Source organism: Palaemon carinicauda, chromosome 26, assembly GCF_036898095.1.
Source record: "Palaemon carinicauda isolate YSFRI2023 chromosome 26, ASM3689809v2, whole genome shotgun sequence".
NCBI lineage: Eukaryota > Metazoa > Arthropoda > Malacostraca > Decapoda > Palaemonidae > Palaemon > Palaemon carinicauda.
Genome location: NC_090750.1, coordinates 44406229 through 44420949, shown reverse-complemented (window position 1 = coordinate 44420949; position 14721 = coordinate 44406229). Strand labels below are relative to the sequence as shown.

The 14721-nt window shown below is 34.7% G+C and overlaps 1 long non-coding RNA gene across 1 annotated transcript; it reads left to right on the top strand.

Annotated features, from left to right (window-relative positions):
* Window positions 1-8255: 8255 nt before the first annotated feature.
* On the top strand, window positions 8256-9315 carry LOC137620151 (uncharacterized). The gene is made up of 3 exons (XR_011039997.1): window positions 8256-8433; window positions 8756-8835; window positions 8981-9315. It is a non-coding gene; the product is annotated as an uncharacterized lncRNA (long non-coding RNA).
* Window positions 9316-14721: the final 5406 nt, after the last annotated feature.

Sequence of the window (14721 nt, the reverse complement as noted above, 5' to 3'; positions counted from 1 at the left end):
TCAGGATGACATGGCTTGAGCCCAAATATATATATATATATATATATGTGCGTGTGTGTGTATATACATGTGTATATATATATATATATATATACATAGTATATATATATGTATATATATATTATATATGTATATCTATATATATATACTATATATATATGTTGCGTGTGTGTGTACATATATATATATATAATATATATAATATTTATAAATATATATATACAGTATATATATATATATAATATACTTAATATATTTGTTATATATATATTTTTATTTAATCACATATATATATACTACCTTATAATATACATATATATTTTGCATATGGATATACAGTATATATATATATATATATATACATATATATATATATATATATATTATATACTTTCATAATTATATGTACTAGTATATATATATATATATCTATATTTATTTTAATTTATATTATATAATTTATTATTATTATATATACAATATATATTATACAGTATATATATATATATATATATATATATTTCTATATATACTGTGTATATATATATATATATATATTATACATATTTATATATATATATATTTATATATATATATATATATATATATATTTATATATATATATATATTTATATACATATATATATATATATATATTTATAGATATATATTTATATATATATGTGTGTGTGTCTATAAATATATTTATATATATATATATGTTTGTGTGTGTCTATAAATATATTTATATATATATATATATATATGCGTGTTTTGTGTGTACATATATATTTATATATATATATATATATATATATACATCTATATATATATATATATATATACGTATATGTATATATATATATATATATATATACATCTATATATATATATATATATATATATTATTACTAGCCAAGCTATAACCCTAGTTGGAAAAGCAAGATGCCATAAGCTCAAGGGCTCCAACAAGGAATGATAGCCCAGTAAGGAAAGGCAATAGGGTAATAAATAAATCATGTAAGTAAATTAATAATAAATCATTCTAAAAACAGTAACAACGTCAAAACAGATATGTCCGATATAAACCATTAATAACGTCAAAAAAAATATGTCATATATAAGCTATAAAAAGACTCTTGTCAGCTGGTCAACATAAAAACATTTGCTTCAACTTTGAACTTTTGAAGTTCTACTGATTCAACTACCCGATTAGGAAGATCATTCCACAACTTAGTAGCAGCTGGAACAAAACTTCTAGAATACTGTGTAGTATAGAGCATCATGATGGAGAAGGCCTGGCTATTAGAATTAACTGCTGCCTAGTATTACGAACAGGAAAGAATTTTCCAGGGAGATCTGAATGTGAAAGATGGTCAGAGTTTATGAAAAATCTTTTGCAACATGCATAATGAACTGATTGAACGACGGTGCAAAAGACTATTATCTAGATCAGGAATAAGAAATTTAATAGAACGTAAGTTTTCTATCCAACAAATTTAGATGAGAATCAGCAGCTGAACACCAGACAGGAGAACAATACTCAAAAGAAGGTAGAATGAAAGAATTAAAACACTTCTTCAGAATAGAATGATCACCGAAAATCTTGAAAGACTTTCTCAATAAGCCAATTTTTTGTGCAATTGAAGAAGACACAGACCCTTATATGTTTCTCAAAAGTAAATTTGCTGTCGAGAATCACACCTAAAATTTGAAAGAGTCATACATATTTAAAGAAACATTATCAATACTGAGATCCGGATGTTGAGGAGCCACCGTCCCTTGACCTACTTACAATCATACTTTGAGTTTTTATTAGGATTGAACTTCATACCTCATAATTTGCACATGCACCTAATTCTAGCTAAATCTCTATTAAGGGATTCACCAACCCCAGATCTACATTCAGGGGATGGAATTGATGCAAAGAGAGTAGCATCATCTGCATATGCAACAAGCTTGTTTTCCAGGCCAAACCACATGTCATGTGTATATAGTATGAAAAGTAATGGGCCAAGAACACTACCCTGTGGAACACCGAATATCACATTCCTATACTCATTATGGTGCCCATCAAGAACAACTCTTTGAGACCTATTACTTAAAAATCAATAATAATGCTAAGAAACGACCCACCCACTCCCAACTGTTTCAGTTTGAAAAGAAGGGCCTCATGATTAACACGGTCAAAGGCAACACTAAAATCAAGGCCAATCATACGAACTTCCCGACCACAATCAAGGGATTTCTGTACAGCATTGGAGATTGTAAGAAGTGCATCACATGCTCCAAGGCCTTTACGAAAACCAAATTGCAAACTAGGGAATAGATGATTACCTTCAGCAAACCTATAAGAAGTTTTGACAGAAGATGTTCAAAAAGTTTCGATAATATGGGAGTTAATGAAATTGGGCGGTAATCAGTGGGACTTGAGCTACCAAAAACACATTTACATAGAGGAGTAACATTACTAAATTCTCCAACAAAGTGCTAAAAGCTCCTCTTTTTGCTAACTTGCACAAAATAACAGATAAGTTTGGAGCTAAGAAATCTACTGTCTTTATAAAAAACAAAGGATAAATGCCATTTGGGTCTACACCTCCATTAGCATCAAGGTCCATCAAAAGAGCTTTAATCTCCCGAGATCGGAAAGCTAAACTAGTTAGTTTAGCCCCCGGAAAACAGGAATGAGGAAGTTCAAGTTTTTCATTACTCTGTTTACTGTCAAAAAGAATCAGCCAACAGGGTTGCCTTTTCCTTTGGACAGTGAGTGACTGAGCCATCTTGGTTTAAGTAAAGAAGGAACTGTTGCATCTACACCAAAGAGTGCAGATTTAAGGGTAGACCACCATTTATGTTCCTGAGTTGTACCAGAAACGGTTTCTTTTATGGTTAAATTGTACTCCTTTTCAGTTGAGGTATAAACTCTCTGAGCAAAAGCTCGAAGCTGAGTATAGTTGTTCCAGGTCAAATCTGATCTGTTACCCTTCCAAAGATGATAGGCCTCCTGCTTCACCAAATAAGCACGTCTACAATCATCATTGAACCACGGTTTGTCCTTCACTCGGTACCTTAGCACACGAGAAGGGATACGCCTATCAATTATGTTGACTAGATTTTCATTCAAAGGGGCAACAGGATCTACACTACTATATATTTGTGACCAATTCAAGCACAAAAGATCATGCAAAATCTCATTCCAGTCTGCTTGGGTTTCATATAAATTTTACAAGAGTATGATATATCAGGGACAGGCTGCTCAGTCTTCACTACTAATGAAATCAAGGCATGATCAGATGTCCCGACTGGAGAACCAACCTTACTACTTATAACGCCAGGGGAGACAGTGTATACGAGGTCCAAGCAATTACCAGACCTGTGGAGTAGCTTCATTTATGATTTGCTCACAGCCTGATTCCGAGGCAAATTCTAAAGCTCTTAAGCCATGGCGATCAGTAAGAGAGATAGAACTTAACCACTCCCTATGGTGCGCATTAAAATCACCAACAAAGACAAAAGAAGTCTTTCTATCATCTTCTTGTATCTTAGCCATAATGGTAAGAAGACAATCGAAGATAGAATCATCCATGTCTGGATTCCGGTAAATGGAACACAAATAAAAGTTGTTATGCCTGCCCCAAACTTTTATTACCTGAATTTCACGACATCCACATTGATAGCAGGACTTATGAGAAGCAGGGTACTCGGTCCTGATATACACCGCCATTCCCCTTGCCCTAGGGATGGCATCACGTTTCAACATTATTGGTTTCTTAAAACCACTTATAAGGAGCTCAGAGGAGTGCCTCAAATTAGAAACCAAAGTTTTCTGAGCACAAAAGAATATCATAACTGTCTGGACACAACTGTAAGGTCTTGGATATTTGAATGAAGACCACGAATATTGCAATACAGAAGACGACATTGACGAAATCTAGGACGTACTGGTCCCGGCTTTTGCTTAATGTCTCCAGACAGCATAAGAATTAATAGAAATAAAAAAAAGAGACATCATACTTAAAAACTAGACTAACAAGAATTATAACAAAAACAATATGTACAGAATTAGAATAAAGTGATTGATCAAACCCATAGCTTATAGTAAAAAGTCGGAAAAAACTGGTCAACATGGAGGAGCCGATACACCATGCAAGGCTAAATACCCACCAGGATAGCCACTTCAACTGAAGAGGGAGGACAGTAAGGATGGTTTTGAGAAGAAAAAGAATGCGAAAAGGAAAATACAACCTCTTGATAAACCACCAGGCATCCATGGCCCTTCTATTAGCCTGCCCAACACACTATTTCAAAAAACAAGAGGAAGAGAAAAAAAAAAAATAATATGATAGAATAATGTTCCCTAGTGTACCCTCAAGCAAGAGAATTCTAACCCAAGAGAGTGGAAGACCATGGTACAGAGGCTATGGCACTACCCAAGACTAGAGAACAATAGTTTAATTTTGGGAGTGTCCTCCTAGAAGAGCTCCTTACCATAGCTAAAGAGTCTCTTCTACCCTTACCAAGAGGAAAGTACACTGAACAAATTGCAGTACAGTAATTAACCTCTCTCTGGTTACGGCTTATTTTTTCTTTGCCTACACTTACACAGAATAGTCTGGCCTATTCTTTACATATTCTCGTCTTTCTTCTTACACCTGACAACAATGAGATACTAAACACTTCTTCACCCAAGGGTAAAAGAAGTGTTTAGTATCCCATTGATGTCAGCTGTATGAAGGAAGACGAGAATATGTAAAGAATAGGCCAGACCATTATGTGTAAGTGTAGGTAAAGAAAAAATAAGCCGTAACCAGAGAGAGGGATCCAATGCATTACTGTCTGGCCAGTCAAAGGATCCAATACCTCTCTAGTGGTAGTATCTCAACGGGTGACTGGTGCCCTGGCCAACCTACTGCCTATAAATAAATATGCGTGTGTCTGTGTGTATATGTGTATATAAATCTATATATATATATATATATATATATTATATATATATATATATATTATATAAATATATATATATATATATATATGTGTGTGTGTAGGTACATATATATATATATATACTATACATACATATATATATATATATTATATGTGTGTGTGTATGTACATATATATATATATATATTTATATATATATATATATATATACATCTATGTATATGTATATATATATATATATATGTGTGTGTGTGTATATATATATATATGTATATATATATACTATATATATAATACCAAAGGCACTTCCCCCAATTTTGGGGGGTAGCCGACATCAACAAAGAGACAAAACAAAAAAAGGGGACCTCTACTCTCTACGCTCCTCCAGCCTAACCAGGGACTCAGCCGAGTTCAGCTGGTACTGCTAGGGTGCCACAGCCCAACCTCCCACATTTTCCACCACAGATGAAGCTTCATAATGCTGAATCCCCTACTGCTGCTACCTCCGCGGGTCATCTAAGGCACCGGAGGAAGCAGCAGGGCCTACCGGAACTGCGTGACAATCGCTCGCCATTCATTCCTATTTCTAGCACGCCTCTCTTGCCTCTCTCACATCTATCCTCCTATCACCCAGAGCTTTCTTCACACCATCCATCCACCCAAACCTTGGCTTTCCTCTTGTACTTCTCCATCAACTCTTGCATTCATCACCTTCTTTAGCAGACAGCCATTTTCCATTCTCTCAACATGGGCCAAACCACCTCAACACATTCATATCCACTCTAGCCGCTAACTCATTTCTTACACCCGTTCTCACCCTCACCACTTCGTTTCCTAACCCTATCCTAATCGTGATACACCAGCCATACTCCTCAGACACTTCATCTCAAACACATTCAATTTCTGTCTCTCCGTCACTTTCATTCCCCACAACTCCGATCCATACATCACAGTTGGTACAATCACTTTCTCATATAGAACTCTCTTTACATTCATGCCCAACCCTCTATTTTTTACTACTCCCTTAACTGCCCCCAACACTTTGCAACCTTCATTCACTCTCTGACGTACATCTGCTTCCACTCCACCATTTGCTGCAACAACAGACCCCAAGTACTTAAACTGATCCACCTCCTCAAGTAACTCTCCATTCAACATGACATTCAACCTTGCACCACCTTCCCTTCTCGTACATCTCATAACATTACTCTTACTCACATTAACTCTCAACTTCCTTCTCTCACACACCCTTCCAAATTCTGTCACTAGTCGGTCCAACCTTCTCTTCTGTGTCTGCTACCAGTACAGTATCATCCGCAAACAACAACTGATTTTACCTCCCATTCATGATCATTCTCGCCTACCAGTTTTAATCCTCGTCCAAGCACTCGAGCATTCACCTCTCTCACCACTCCATCAACATACAAGTTAAACAACCACGGCGACATCACACATCCTTGTCTCAGCCCCACTCTCACCGGAAACCAATCGCTCACTTCATTTCCTATTCTAACACATGCTTTACTACCTTTGTAGAAACTTTTCACTGTTTGCAACAACCTTCCACCAACTCCATATAACCTCATCACATTCCACATTGCTTCCCTGTCAACTCTATCATATGCTTTCTCCAGATCCATAAACGCAACATACACCTCCTTACCTTTTGCTAAATATTTTTCGCATATCTGCCTAACTGTAAAAATCTGATTCATACAACCCCTACCTCTTCTAAAACCACCCTGTACTTCCAAGATTGCATTCTCTGTTTTATCCTTAATCCTATTAATCAGTACTCTACCATACACTTTTCCAACTACACTCAACAAACTAATACCTCTTGAATTACAACACTCATGCACATCTCTCTTACCCTTATATAGTGGTACAATACATGCACAGACCCAATCTACTGGTACCATTGACAACACAAAACACATATTAAACAATCTCACCAACCATTCAAGTACAGTCACACCCCCTTCCTTCAACATCTCAGCTTTCACACCATCCATACCAGATGCTTTTCCTACTCTCGTTTCATCTAGTGCTCTCCTAACTTCCTCTATCGTAATCTCTCTCTCATTCTCATTTCCCATCACTGGCACCTCAACACTGGAACAGCAATTATATCTGCCTCCCTATTATCCTCAACATTCAGCAAACTTTCAAAATATTCCGCCCACCTTTTCCTTGCCTCCTCTCCGTTTAACAACCTTCCATTTTCATCTTTCACTGTCTCTTCAATCCTTACTCTCTTCACTTCTTTCCAAAACTTCTTCTTTATTCTCTTCATATGACTGACCCAGTCCCTGACCCCCACCTCAGGTCAGCTGCCCTCTTTGCCTCACGTACCTTGCGCTTTACTTTCACATTTTTCTCTCTATATTTTTCATACTTCTCTATATACTATTACTCTGCAGCCATTCTTCAAAAGTACTCTTTTTCTCTTCCACTTTTACCTTCACTCGTTCATTCCACCATTCACTGCCCTTCCTCATGCTGCCTCCAACAACCTTCTTGCCACATACATCACTTGCAATCCCAACAAAATTTTCTTTTGCTAACTTCCACTCATCTTCTAAATTACCAGTTTCTCTTACTCTCACCTCGTCATATGCCATTTTCAACCTTTCCTGATATTTACTTTTTACCCCCAGTTTTATTAGCTCTTCAACCCTCACTAGCTCCCTTTTACATCCACCTACTCTATTCCCCCACTCTTTTGCTACAACTAATTTTCCTTCCACCAAAAAATGATCAGACATACCGTTAGCCATACCCCTAAACACGTGCAAGTCTTTCAATCTTCCAAACATTCTTTTAGTTATATATATATATATATATATATAACATATATATATGAATTTATATATATATATATATTATATATAAATTTATATATATATAGTATATATATATATGCTATATATATATATTATATATATCCATATATATATATATATATATATATATGTTGAAGAATTATTTTTATATACTAATTCTGTAGAAAATTTATAAAATTGTGTATATATATATTTATCTATGTTCATATTTGTTTCATCCTTGAAACCCCCCCTTTTGCCATACAAAGCAAAATCAAAAAGAAATACTGGGAGTTTTCAAGGATATGCTCAGTCCATAGATGGCTCTGCTGGCTGTATTTTAATATTTACAGTTCCTGATTCCACCATCCTTGTGAAAAAATTTCACCTACTGGTAATGAGGGAAGAGTGAGGAGGCAGATCAGTGATATTGGCCATATTGGACATATTGGATATATTGGATAATATTTTCTTCGTGTAGAAGTGCTATGAAGATGGAGTAGCACTTCAATTTAAAGCCACCTCTCCTGCAATTGCTTACCACGAGTGCTACCATGAAGAGTGCAATATCAAGATGTCTGAATACATAGTTCTCAACAATGGGATCTTCTGCTGCTCTTCAATTTGCATTGGGATTTTAAGGATAAGGCCTACCAACCCCGTAAGTTTTCTATGATTTGGTGGCATATGGTTAAACTTTGGTTAGGGGGTTATAATATTTGAAATGAATATCAATTATTCTAGTCTTCAACCCTAATTATAAATTTTCTATGGATTTTAAGCTCATTATAAAATTACTAGTGTTATTTCTAGCTTAATTCCAAATCATTGTTTTGTGCATAGAATAGCCTAGTGGGTGTTCAGATCTGCTTAAATCGATATACCGTGTCAGATTCTATTTTCCTGAGTTTGTTTTTTCATATGTAATTTAATATTACTTAACTTAGGATCTTAGTGAGCCTAATTTTTTCATTTGTTACTAGGTTAGGTTACTTGTGCTTGCTGGAAGGTAGCCTAGTATCATCGGCTTCAGTTATCTTCCTGGTCTTGGCAAATTTATTAGGTACCTAGTTCAGTTGTATGTAATGTTGTATTGGTATATTTGTACTTGATGTTGATATATTGTATATTATTCATTATTGTTTATAAAGGGAATTTAGATAAATTTTACATTAGGTTTTTGATGGAAATTTTTTCGTGGTTTGCAGAATCCATAGTTTTCAAAAACAGGCAAGAGTTGAGTGGGTTCTACCACAGGCAGTCACTAGTGATTGAGGATTCCACTTCAGCCATCAGAGTTCCATTGCTTTGCCATATTTAGTATTTATTCAATATAAATAAAGAATCTAATATTTTTAATTTTAAAGTTTCTTTATCCAATATTGACATTAAAGTTATTGTTACTCTGCTCTCGCTGCTCTTGTTATAAATTTACATTCTGTTGTTTATGTTTTTGAAATGGCGCCCAACGTGGGGCACTGAAGGCTGTCTCAATACTGGTGGCACTTGGGTAGCATTGTAGGAGTGGTGGTTTTTATTTGGATTATTGTTGTTTATTATTGATCAGTGTACCGAATACTATAATTATCTTAAATTTGTTCTTTTGTTAGGCTGCATTGACGTTTAGAATTAAATTTTTCTATAATCATGACAGACATTAGGCTTCTTGTTATGAGTCGGAAGTACATCCGCTCTCAAGTCACTAGACAATTTAATGAAAGGCATAAATTTTCGCAGTATAATAGCTCACAAAAGTTAAATCTTGTTGAAAAACTTAAGAATTTTAAGGAAGAACTTAAAGGGCTTGATAGTAAAGTCATATCTTTGAAGTGGTCAGAGAGCGAAGATGAAAATGAAATGGAAATTGAATTTAGCTCTTGTCAGGAATATAAAGATAAAATTTCTGAAATGTTGCTGCTCTTAGAGGTTAATGTTAATGGAAGCACAAGGGAAAATCTGAATGAAACTCCTCTTAGTTGTCTTAAAAGTCCAGTAGCACCTTTGCCTAAATTTAAGAGTTCTGATGATGAAAGTTTGGAATTATTCTTACAGCAGTTTGAGGAAACTACTGGAAAGTTTTCTTACACAGATTATGATAGGTTGTTGTTACTTAAACAGCAGGTTTCTGGCAAGGCTTTACTTTTGATACTCTTTAGAAGCAGACAAACAAGGTTATTCCCATGCAAAGGAACTCTTAAAAACAGCTTTTGCCTCGGTTCCAACTCAAAAGTTTAATGTGATGAAACAACTTCAAGAGCAGAAGTTAGGTTATGATTCAGAACCCTTTCAGTATATTAGTAATATTAGAAAACTACAAGAAGCTGTTAAGACTTTGAAATGGATATAGATGATGTTTTGCAGTACTTTTTCCTAAGAGGAATGAATGAAACTTTCAGAATCAGTTGATACAAATTACTAACAATTCAAAGCCCACTACAAGTGAAATTGTTGATAACTTTTTTGAAGCCAATGAACGGTATCAGAATGCAAATAAACTTGGTAAATTAAGTAAAAGTAAACAGCCTTCTGCTGAAAGGCATCAAGATAAACTAGGATTGAGTAAAAGTTCAAACCTAGCAGCAGAGTTAATTTTAAAAGCTCCAATCCTTTTAATTCTTGCACACTTTGTAGTGATAAGGTTAATGGTTATCATCCAATCCATAAGTGCCCTAATTTTGCTACTGCTAAGGAAAAGATAGCTAGGTTGAGTATTTTGAATGGTTGCACTAAATGTGCAAGAATCGAGCATTTGGATAGCTCGTGTCATTTTAGATTTTCCAGAAAGTGTAACATTGTCAAAGATGGCATTTCTCCTTTCTTTGCCTGTCAGATAATCATGAAAGTTCCGAGGTCAGAGATTTGGTGCGTAATCCTAAAAAAGCAGTTCCTAACCTAAGCAAAACGAGAAAAGTAAATCAAAAGATGTTCAAAATAGTACACAGAATGGGGTAGTTTGTCCAGGTAGTTCCTTTCAGAGTAAGGGGGGCATAAATTCAATTTTACCCACATTTTTCTTGTACTTTGGGCCCTAGTAAAATAAGAGGATTGAAGGATTCAGGTAGCCAAGCTAATTTCATTTCTGAGTGTGCTTTAGAAGGTCAGTGTTTCAAAGTTGTGAAAGATAATTTTGATCTTGTTGTCAATGGGTTTAATGGAGCAAAATGCTATCGTACCAAGATAGTTCAAATTTCTGTTAAGATTGGGGAGACAGCGCATATATAGAAGCTATTTGTGTCCCAGGTATTGATATAAATTTGAATTTACCCGGCCTTGGTAAAGTTGTTAGAAGTTTTAGAAATTATGGTTATAAGCTTTTAGATGAGTTTCTTGATGAGGCTAGAGAAGACATATCAAACATTCAGTTTGTCCTGGGGGCAAATTCAGCTCATTGTCTCATGGAAAAGATGTTAGTTTTGGTCATAGTGGTCAGTGTGTGTACTATGAAACAAGATTTGGCATTATGTTAATAGGAAACATTGAGAAATTAATTGCAAATTTGAAATTTCTCCCTAGCCTGCATGATGATACTCATTTACTTTTTGGCTTGGAAGAGAATTTAGATGAGCAAGGTAAATCACTGGATAATATTAAATTTCCTATGACTTCATGTTTCAAGTCTAGTGTTAGATGTATTGGAAGTGCAGAGGATCCTACAATCTGTATTTTAGATCATGATGACAGGATCAGCGAGCATAAATTGCAAAAAGCTACTGATCATATTTTAGAGCGAGAATGCTCATATTATTTGCACAAAGATAGAACTGACTTAGATGGGGAGAGCACTGAACATAATAAGAAATTAGTTAGGTATTTACTCAATAATACACAAAGAGATGAAGAAGGCAGGTTGGTAATGCCACTTTTATGGAATGGTCGTGTTTTTCATTTGCTGGGAAAGAACACAAATTTAGCAAAGCAAATTTTGAAATCTAACCTAAAGAAATTATCGAAGAATGATGAATTTTTGAGATTAATGGATGATAACATAAAGACTCGGGTAGCTCAAAGCTTAATTGAAAGAATTGATAATTTGGATAAGTTTTGTGAAGAACACCCAGAGTACAGTTTTTTGCCGCACATGGGAATATTTAAGTTAGACCGCAGTACTACTAAATGCCGAATGGTTTTTCTCTCTAATTTGTGTGAAAAACAAAGTAATGGCTCCCCCTCTATTAGCCACAATCAGGCAATGTGGGCTGGCCCTTGTATTAATCAGAAATTGTCTACTGCCTTGCTACTTTTAAGGTTTGATTCTCATTTATTGTGCTTTGATTTAAAGAAAGCTTTCCAGCAGATAGCATTAAATGAAACTGATCAAAGTAAATTATTATTCTTTTGGTTTAAAAATGTAAGTAAAGGAGATTTTACCATTATAGCATACAAGAATCTTCGTCTAAGTTTTGGGCTAAGGTGTAGCCCAACAATATTGATGATTGGTTTGTACAAAATATTGATGCTAGACACTGAAGGTGATTTGGACAACTTAAAGGAATTGAAGAAACTTATTTACTCTTTGATATACATGGATAATGGTGCGTTCACTACAAATGATTCTGAAAGCTTACACTGGGGTTTTGATAACTTGAATAACATTTTTAGTCCATATAAATTTGAATTACAACAATTTGTTACCAATGATGTTATGCTCCAAGAAAAAATAGATAAGAATTTGGATGAAGTCACTCCTGATGTAGTAAAATTATTTGGTTTAAAGTGGAACCGAATAACAGATTGTATTTCCTCTCCTAAACTTGAGCTAGACTCTAAAGCAAACACTAAGAGACTGATATTGAAAAGCATTGATTCAAATTTTGATCCATATAATTTCAATGGACCTATGTTAAACAGAGCTCGTTTATTTATGCATGAACTTCAATTAAACTCTTCTCTAGGATGGGATACAGAATTGTCCATTGAGCAACAACGAGAATGGCGTAACATAGCCAAACAAGTTAACATGACTCCTCCAATTGAGGTACCTAGATTTGTCGGGGAGAGAAATGGGTCATATCGTTTAATTGCATTTACTGACAGCAGTAAAATAATCTATGGGACAACAATTTTTATTCAGTGCATAGAAACTAAGCAAGTCAGTTTTGTTCTAGCAAAGAATCGCTTGGTTAACAAGCAGTTAGAAAGCAAAAGTATTCCATCTCTAGAATTCCAAGGGATAGTTTTTGGGAACAGAAACATTATTGGATTTGAGTAAGGATTTGGCAGGTCCTCAGTGCCCTAAACCTATTAGAATTGTAGAATCAGTACTGTATACGGATAACATTGTTTCACTGAGCTGGGTTAATTCTTATGTGAACAAATTAGATAAAATGAATAAAAGGAGTGTCTTTATCATGAATCGTTTGGATCACATTCAAAAGACCTGTGAAAATAACCCAGTTAGATTTTGTTTTGTCAGTGGTATCTTGAACCCTGCAGATTGTATAACTAGGCCTATGTTGTACAAACAGCTTTTGAAAACTAATTATTCACTGGCCCAGAATTTTAAGATGTGAAAGGGATGAACTGTGCAGTAATGTTGACACATTTGATATAGTTGTACCCATTCCAAATTTTAATCCATTGAATGAAAATTCCTTCTCAATTTCTGCATCTAAATTAAGTGAATCACAAGTCTTAGCAGAATCAAACCCTGAACATTTAGTCGTCCTGGACAAGTGTTCCAGTTTCTCTAAGCTTGTTAGAATTCACGAGTAGGCCTACGTTCTTAATTCATTGCCTTGCTCAAAAGAAGAGCAAACTCAGTTTCTTTTAACTTTGGTGATGCATCCTTCTTTCATTTGGAAGCTACTAGACATATCATAAGGAATGATCAGAGAATCTGGTATGGTGGAGTTTTCCAGTATTTAGATAACAGAAATAAGAGAGTAAATGATATTCCTAATATTATTGCTCAACTTAATGTATACATGGATGATCATGGACTCTTATGAATTAGAAGTAAGATGCCTAAATGGAGAAAAGATACTTTTGTCAACTTTCCTATTTTGCTTCACAAACACAGTAAGTTAACTCGGTTAGTAATAAAAGATTTTCATGAGAAATTCTCTCATGCTGGTGTTTATTCCCTTTTGTCAGAGATGAGAAAAAAGTTTTGGATTCCACATTACTTTTCAGTAGTAAAAAAGGTCTTCAAAGAATGTGTCATTTGTAAGAGATTCAAAGAGAGAACGGTTAAGGTCAATCAAAGTGCCTATCGCGATTTTAGGATTGACCCTCCCTCTATACCATTCAGGTATATTTTTATTGATCATTTTGGACCGTATAACGTTAAGCTTAATGGTAAAAAGAGCAAAGTTTGGGTTCTATGTTTAACTTGTCTCTGGTCGAGGGCAATTAATTTAAAAATTTGTTTAGATCTCACTACAAAAGAATTTTTAAGAGCTTTTCAAACGCATTCATATCAGTATGGAATCCCTCAACTAGTCTTGTCAGATCTTGGATCTCAGTTGGTAGCTGGAGCTAATGTGGTCACTAATTTCCTGGGTGATCCTGAGAGTCAGGCATATTTTGAAGAAAATGGTGTAAAGTCAATTAAGTTTCAGCAGTATCCAAAGGGATGTAACAAATTAGGGGGACTTGTTGACACTTGTGTTAAGATGAGTAAGCGTTTAATCTATGGAGCATTAAGAAATAATGTGTTAGACTTCCGTGATTTTGAGTTTTTTTGTAGAGCAAACCATTCACTTAGTTAACAGGCGCCCTATTGCCTTCAAAGAAGGGTTGAGAGACAGTATCAGAGATGAAGTGCCTGATGCAATTACACCAGAAATATTAATTCATGGACATGAATTGCTGTCTATTAACATTATTCCTGACTTGCAGGGCAATCCAGATGAAGATCTGAACTGGACGGCAGATGATCATGTTGGCAAAGTTTTAGACAAGTATCAAAAACTTAGAAATGTGAGGTCTCGACTTATTAACATTTATA